Source organism: Apium graveolens, chromosome 4, assembly GCF_009905375.1.
Source record: "Apium graveolens cultivar Ventura chromosome 4, ASM990537v1, whole genome shotgun sequence".
In the NCBI taxonomy this organism is placed as follows: domain Eukaryota; kingdom Viridiplantae; phylum Streptophyta; class Magnoliopsida; order Apiales; family Apiaceae; genus Apium; species Apium graveolens.
Window position 1 is genome coordinate 137,271,335 of NC_133650.1, and position 9,215 is coordinate 137,280,549.

Consider the following 9,215-nt stretch of genomic DNA (forward strand, 5'->3'; position numbering starts at 1 on the left):
GCCAACCAATCCACCTTCATCATTAAAGCCTTAAGCTGAGCAGCTATAGCAGTAGCTGTGTCTAACTCCAGAATTCCTGCTACCTTTCCCTGAGATAGTCTCTAAGTAGGATTCTGGTATTCATTCGCAACCATCAGTTCAATTAATTCATAAGCTTCATCGTAGTTTTTAGCCCACAAGGCTCCACTTGATGCTGCGTCAAGCATGGGTCTAGAAGTAGCCCAAACCATTATAGAAACAGTTAATGATCATCCAGTCAGGCATCCCCATGATGAGGACACTTTCTAAGCATCTCCATGTAGCGATCCCAAGCCTCACATAAAGATTCTCCAGATTGCTGAGCAAATCGAGTAAGCGTGTTTCTGATTGCAGCAGTCTTCGCCATAGGAAAGAATTTAGTTAAGAAATTTTGAGCAAGATCCTCCCATTTGGTGATAGACCCTGGTGGAATAAAATATAACCATCACTTTTCTTTATCCCGTAGAGAGAATGGGAAAAGCCTCAACTTAATAGCATCTTCAGAAACTCCATTGAACTTGAAAGTGTCGCAGATCTCGATGAAATCTCTGATGTGTATGTTAAGTTCTTCTGTCGGAGGACCCCCAAACTGAACTGAGTTCTGTATCATCTGAATCGTGCTCGACTTGATCCCAAAGGTATTAGCCGAGATGGCTGGTCGAACAATGCTAGACTGAATATCATTAATCATTGGTTGAGAGTAATCCATCAAAGCCTTCGGATTTGCTTCTGGTTCTCTCATTGCAATAAGTGCTTCTTCTTCAACTTTCTCCTCGACAAGTGGTTCCTCGATAACATCCTTAGCTACTACAACTTCTTCCTCAGCTTGATCAAGTGTTCTCTTACGAGACCGAGAACGCGTATGCATACACGCTCGCTAGAATACCTAAACACGAAAAGCAAATAAGTAAGTAACAATGTCCGAGTCACTGAACTTTAACGACCAATGATGATAAACACATAAACTAAAAAATAACACCGAAGTCCCTGGCAGCAGCGCCAAAAATTTGTTAGGGCTAGAACATGTGCTAACATTCATGCAATTATACCTGATCACAAGTAATATAGAATTAATTTTAGTTCATTCCCACATGGACTGGTTTAGGTTATTTTTAATCAATGTACTTATGCAACAATGGTATGGTTATTATCCAATGCTAAGACGAAAAATAAATTGAGGTTGTTTTTAACTACAATTAACTAACATGCAATTAAACTTAAGAGAGTAAAAGGTTGATTTCTTATATAACACAAACATGATATTCTAACTTCATTAAATACTTTATTCAATAGCCTTTTATTCTTATCCTTAGCATGCAATGGTGATGACACTAATCAGATAACACAAAACTGATAAACGCCAACTTTCGTTGTACGAATACCATACTAGCAGACATCCACAAAAGAGATAGAAGCTAAATAGACACCAATTATATTGCGACCCTATATGTCTATAGAATTTGACAACATAACGGTGTAATGCACAAGTTATCTATCGTTATTACATAGGGCAAGTAAGATGGTTAAAATTACCTACGAATCATGCATATCAAATACATGAAACTATGCTAGTATGGCAAGTTCTAAACCCCTAAATTCACTTTTACTTCATTAGAGATTAACACGCTATCTTATAAGTTCACGACACTCATAAGACGAATAAGCACACCTAATACTAGGATATCATACAATCACCACACACTAAGGCGTCGAAACAAATTAATTAAAGAAATCCATAAATAAATCCGCTAGAACCCTACGATAACGATTAGCCTATAATCGGACTCATCATCAACGTGGGTTCCGATGAAAACATGGTATAATAAACGTAGTCTTTATACTGAATAAATAATAAAACCAAGTACGAAACAAGAGTATAGGTTCACAAGTAAGGAAACTAGCATCCAAAGTTACAACTTAAAATAAAGAATCACAAGAATAAACTAGATATTCTTCTCCTTGGTTGAATTATGCTCTACGGTCTTCTTACGACTTCTCATTAAGCTCTGGTATGTCCCGTTCTGAAAAATGATCATAAGTTTTGTTTATATAGAAGCCCATGTAGATTAGAAGTCTTATAGATTAAAATCATAGTAGAAACATGATTCTTTGAATTCGAACCGGCGCGGGCGCGTGCTTCACTAGCGCAGGCGCGCTGCATCTCTGTACTCCTGGCGCAGTCGTGCGCTACTATAGCGCGGTGCGCTGATTCTCTGGAGAAAATCCTGAATTCTCCTTTTCTTGTCGGTTTTAGTTGGTCTTTTCACGAGCAATCTTCTTGACACCATCCTAACACCATATTAGCATCAAAACAATGCTAGACAACCTAAATTCCTGTTAAATGCCTGAAATGCATAACACTACAAAAAATTGTTAAAAACACCAAAAGACTTGAGTACAAAACACCAATTGAAAGCTTTACGGAGCGTTATAAAGTGACATAAATGACACTCAACAGACCACAAAAGCCTTCAGAGTTTAAAATCTGAGAACAAGAACAATCATGGAATTTATACATGTATCTTTTGATGATAAGAAGAGAACATGTCTAGAAGATGTAGATGACCATGAAAAATTGAGATTTGAAAATAAAGTACCTTATGCTGAACTTTTAAATCCTGACTCTGATACGGTAAGTTCTGATATCACTCAAAGCTCTGAGGTTCCACGGAACAGTGGAAATTCTTCTGACACCGAAGCATATGTTGAGGGGGAGTAACATGATTCAAATCCAGAGACTACAACAAGTGATTCATCTCAAGAGACATCATTAGAAAGATCATCATACTCATCTTCCTTAAATTCTGATGAGTCGAATACTGATAACAATGGGAACACTGATTCAGGGGGAGCATCAGGAAATAACATTGGTACCAATCAAAGAAATAATAAAGAGTTCATGGATCAGGGGGAGGTTCGTCTTCAGAGAGTCAACTTCCATTTGCAAGAAAATGGTCTAAGTCACACACCTGACTTAGTCATTGGAAACCCTGACAGTGGTGTAAATACAAGAAAAGCCACTCAGAATGAATGTCTCTACCATTCTTTTCTATCTCAAACTGAACCTAAGAAGGTTGAAGAAGCTCTGCAAGATGCTGACCGGGTCACATCAATGGAAGAAGAGCTCAATGAATTTGAAAGGAATAAAGTCTGGACTCTTGTGCCAAGACCAAAGAACAGATCTGTAGTTGGTACAAAGTGGGTGTTCAGAAATAAAACTGACATTGAGGGCATTATTACAAGGAATAACGCAAGACTGGTTGTAAAGGGTTACTCACAACAAGAAGGCATTGATTATGATGAGATATTTGCTCCAGTTGTAAGGCTAGAAGCAATAAGAATCTTTCTTGCCTATGCTGCTCACAAGAAGTTTAAGGTGTTCCAAATGAATGTGAAGAGTGCTTTCTTAACTGGGAAACTTGAAGAGGAAGTTTATGTTGAACAACCTCCAGGGTTCACTGATCCAAGTTATCCGGATCATGTCTACCTAGAGAGTGGTTTCATAAGAGGTACAATTGATAAAACTCTCTTTTATAAATACCATGGTAAAGACTTGTTATTAGTACAGATATATGCTGATGATATCATTTTTGGATCTACTAATCATAAACTTTGTGAGAGATTTGCAAAGCTAATGCAGTCCAGGTATCAAATGAGTATGATGGGAGAATTGAGTTAGTTTCTGGGGTTACAAGTTAAACAAATTGATGATGGAATCTTCATAAATCAATCCAAATACACCAGGAATCTACTCAAAAGATTTGGAATGTAAGACAACTCAACTGCATCAAGTCATATGGCCACTGCAACCAAGTTAGATTTAAATACTGGTTATTCAATAGATATAACTAACTACAGAGGTATGATTGGCTCACTCCTATATCTGACTGCTAGTAGACTCGATATCCTGTATGCTACGTGTCTCTATGCAAGGTTCCAAGCTGACCCTAGAGAACCTCATATATTATCTATGAAAAGAATTTTTAAGTATCTCAAAGGCACCATGAATCTGGGATTATGGTATCCTAGAGATTTAGATTTTAAGGTAATTGGATATTCAGATGCTGATTTTGCAGGATGCAAAATAGACAGGAAAAGCACTTCTGGAAGCTTCCAATTCCTTGGTGGCACATTGGTTTCTTGGTATAGCAAGAAATAGAAGTCAATTTCCACATCAACTGCAGAAGCAGAATACATTGCTGCAGGAAGCTGTTGTGCTCAGATTCTATGAATGAAAAATCAATTACTGGATTATGGGTTAGACTGTTCTTCTATTCCTATATATTGTGATAGTCAAAGTGCTATTACAATGATAGGAAATCGAGTGCAGCATTCAATGACTAAGCACATCAGTATCATATATAATTTCATAAGGGAACATGTGGAAGCTGGTACAGTGAAATTGGTCTTTGTTCCAACAGATCAGCAAGTAACAGATATATTCACCAAGCCTCTCCGTGAAGCTACATTCACAAGATTGGTGAATGAATTGGGAATGATTTCAGGATGATTCTTAAACTCTGATAATTAAGTCTGCTGGTATTATTAAGTATGATATCTTATTATTTGTCAGTACTTGTTAGATACTAATTCTTATGCTAAATGTTGATGTCATGATAACATGCAAATTGTGCTAAATGATCTTATGTGAAAAATGCATGTTGAACTACTATTTTTGCTTACCTATTCTGTTATTAGTTAAACTTCTTTGACTAATAGGTTATGCCAGCAGTTGATAAGTCCTGATAGTTATAATTAAAATGCTGATAATGATCAAGACTTGATTGATTGTTATACTTCACTGATTATTTTGAACTTGTTCGAAATAAACTATTAAGCAGTATTTTTAATTATACAATGAGATAGTGGAATATCTTTTAATTGCTTAAATGGGTTAGTTATTGACGCAAGTATCTCGTAATACCTGAGTATATACATTGGGATTAGGAATCTGAAGAGAGAGATTACTTTTTGTTTACCTAGATACGCGTAATCGTTTATTTGCATTATGGTCAATTATTACATGGTTAATCAAAGAGTCTCTTCAGTTTCTGAACTTCTTCTATATAAATATAACCCTCCACTTTCAAAACTTCTCACTGACTTTTCACTTCAAATAAAAAAAACTCATATTTCAAGCCTTCTTGAACACAACTCCTCAACTTCTCAAATGTTGATGGCTCAACGTTTGTTTATTACTCGCACCATTGCTGGAATCTATTATCCAGTTTTCAAGTTCGAAGAGGGTTGTGTCTATTATGACCCCTGGGGACGTAGAGTCAAGATTAACAATCAAATCTTTAGTTCTCATGATGTTCCACCATCACTCTATGAGGGGTTGTATAGTAATCAAAAAGTGAATCTCCAACTGTTTTAGTTGGAAATTACTCTTGAGGATGAGCGGTTAGCCAAAGAGGCTGAACAACAGAGACTTGAAGCTCTTGAGTTGAAAGAGAACATTAACTCTCTTACGAAGACAATCTCGGGGATTTATTACCACCGATCCATGAAGAAGCAAGAAGCTCTAAAGAAGTTGAAGATGGAATAGTTTCTAGGAATAGTTACTAGCTTGTGTTAAGACTATTTTATGATTCTGCTTTGTATACCTCCTCTTCATGTTTAATGAAAATCTTTAAGCTTCTTAGCTATCTTATTTGATTACATTTACTTTATTGTTTTTGTGTGCTTGAATGCCTTTACATGATATATCCAAATTAGTACTGCATGATAAACTTCGAATGTTTTTAATAATGCATGTGAATAAACTAATCTATGTTTAAGTTCATGTGATCACTTCAGTACAGATTGAGCACAATGCAGGAGGTAATTGTTGTTAAAGAAGAAATTTATGGAAGATTTAATTCTTAGTCTATAAGGATTATTATCTTTGAGTGTTACATTTTATTCAAAATCTTTGAAACTTTTTTTTTCTCATCAAGAAAGTTGTTCACACTCATTTCTTAACACTAACTATCTTAAAATCTTAAATTTCTTCTCACAACTAAAACACTTGAATTATTTTCTCAAATGTTGCCAAAAATCAAGTGACATAATTCTTGAATTGTGCTCACCACTCAGAAAAAACATTTAGTTGGTTAGAGACTACTTGCTGAGGTAGATCTTGATGATACTAACAGAGACACAAAGGTTTCATCAGTTTTTACTGCAGACTCTGTGATAGCTTTCAATAAACACATTCAAGTGTTAGTTCTTTGCAAGAAGAACAAGGTTTGAGATCATGGTAGATGATAGTAACCTGATCAAATCCTCTCCAATTCAAATGAATGTTCTCATTATTGATGAACAACAACTGTCATAACCATAGTATACTCTGTGAGCTAAATTGTGTATTCACAAGGTATAAATACTGTTATTACTTTATCAACATTTATTCTAAATACTGATTTGATTCTTTCAGCATTTATTATATTTTTCATGATATAAATCACATTGGCATGATTACTCCTAAACCTTATTCAAGGACTACCTCTAGTTGTTTGACCATAAATTACCCTTCTTTAGCCACATCTTATTTCTGTAGGACAATCTTTCTGAGCCTTTTTCTGTGAGATGTGTGAAAAGATTGAGAGAAAACATATTTTAAGATCGGCAGGATCCTACCTCTAAAAAGGAGAGGTATATGAGAGATAGGATTTAGTAATCCTTGTGAGGAAGCTCTGACTATTAAAAGTCATGAGATGTGTGGTGTGAGGAGTAGTGAGACTACTTTAAAAGAATAGAGAGATTTAGGTTTATTTGCTATATATTTGCAGGTGCTCAGATTCCTAAAGAAACAGATGTTGGCAGTCTGTTGAACATGAAGAACACTCTGATACACCAAGGGCTATTAAACTCCCTACAAGTCTAAGTACTGATACTTTCTTGAAGTCCATGCATTCTTCTATTCCACCACATAGTACAATCCCTGTTTTTGTTGAAAAACGGTCCATTTACTCTACTTTACCATCACCTGAGGAAATCCCTGTTGTTGCTGAAGGTGTAGTAGCATAATAGTCCATTCATAAAGTTTCATTCATTTTAGAATCACCATAGCATGTTACAGGAACTGAGGTTCTGGAAGTAAATCTCGAAGCTCCAATTCATTTATCTACAATACTTGAAGATGTGGCGTTAACTGTTGAAGGTGTGGAAGCTGTTGAAGCTATTAGATCATATACTGCACAAATTTCTAATTATATTCTACATACTGCAGCTGATGATGAAGTTCACCTATTAGTGCAAAATCCGGTTGTTGTTGAAGAATCTAATGATGGTGAAGAAGCTAATGTTTCTAATGCTATTATAGATCCTCTAATCTTTTCTTCCCTGAAGATATGCCTATGCATGTTATACAACAGAAACTGAAAGAGTTAGATGCTACAAAAGAAAAGGATTATTCTGATAATCTCTGGAATGCTCATTGGAAAGATAATACATATCCTATTTCCAGAACACAAGTTGTTGCATATATGGAAATAACAGATTATAAATCATAATACGCTAAATCATCTGAAAGCATCAACTTAGTTGTCGGATCCTTACACACAGCTCATGAAGCAACTACTACACAATTCAATCAGATTAAAGAATCTTTGATTGCTTCAAAGCTGACTACTCATCAGGAAATTCATAAATAAATTTCACCAATAGTTGCCAGACAAACTACATTTAAAGCCAGTCAAGCTAGATTGGAAGCTAAACAAGATCAAATGTCTGCTCAACTTACAGATGTACGAAATTCAATGGAGCTGATTCTTTCTCTACTGCTTGGTGATGATGCCAAAAAGGGGGGTGAATATTATTACATCTAAATGCAAACAACTGTCATTGACAAAAGATGATGAAAATCATGATGGAGGTAATAAGGGGGGATAAAAAGATAGCAAAAGGAGAAAAGGTGAGAAGAGTTGAATATTTGACTGTGACTACAAAATAAAATGCAAAAATCTTTGCAAGTCACAACTATTGCTGATGAAGACCAAGGTATTCTGGAGAAAGAAGTTAGTGCACGTCAATTTCTTCAATCTCTGAAAGACAACTATGTTCTACAAGGATCCAAAGATTCAATTATTTGCAACTGGGAAGAGTAGAAGAGTAGAAGAATATGTGCAAAAGAAAATCCAAGAGTTGATCTTGAACAACTAAGGCAAATATAGGAAGATTTCAAGAATTCCATGAAGACAACAAATGCTGATATTGCTGTTATTTCTCAAGTACTTTATGAAGATGATCCTTTTAATAGACCAACCAGAGGTGTAATTATAAGGAAAATCAGTCAAGCAGAAGATCTCAGATCACAAGTTACAATAATTGTTGACTTGAAGCTTAAAGGAAAAGAGAAGATAGGAGAGAAGTCAAACTTTTCAAAGTCTAAAGCCAAAGCTGTAGAAAAAGAAGAAGAAGGAAGATTATGGAAGCATTCTGTGCGGGGGAAGTGGAATTAACCTCTGACATTGGTCAAGTTAAAGAAGCAGTTCAAGATGAAGAGTAAAGTCTGATATTCATTGAAGCAGGATTGAATATGCATACTTGATTCCTGCATTTAGATAGTTTTGACAACATCAATTGGAACTTGTCCATATTTCCATAATGAACAAGTTGGGGGAGATTGTTAGGAGCAATTGATGATATCAAACAGAAACTATCAGAAGCATCGACGGATGATGACTACACTGACGGATGATGATGACATCGACGGATGATGAATATATCGATGAATGATAATGACATCGACGGATGTTGATAATCGATGGATAATGATATCAATGGATGATGATGTCAACGGATGATAAAATTAGTATTTATCATATCAGTTGATCTTTGAGAAGGAACAAGAAACAGGAACTCAAGACGGTGAAGGACTTTATCTCAAAAGCAATTGTATAGGTTTCCTTGTTGTTAATTGAATAGGATTCCTTATACATTGTTAGATGTGCTCTATATAAAGCATAGATTAGGTTCATGTTATAAGCATTGCGACATTGTTATATCTTTCGCATAACCTAGCAGATCTCAAGGATATTTGTTCATCCTTTCGAGAGAGTACATTTGTAATAAGTTTTTATCAGTTAATATAAAAAATGTTAATTATATTGAAGCTTTGTCAAATTGATTGTATTAACTGTATTCACCCCCTATACAGTTGATTAAGGGACTAATAGAAATGGAAAGATAGGATGTCGTGAGGTTGAGTGCGA

General features: G+C 35.5%; 1 non-coding gene across 1 annotated transcript; it reads left to right on the plus strand.

The window, feature by feature from the left end:
* The first annotated feature begins 262 nt into the window (after positions 1–262).
* Positions 263–368, plus strand: LOC141723141 (small nucleolar RNA R71). Its single transcript, XR_012576131.1, has one exon. It is a non-coding gene; the product is annotated as a small nucleolar RNA R71 (small nucleolar RNA).
* The last annotated feature ends 8,847 nt before the right edge of the window (positions 369–9,215 follow it).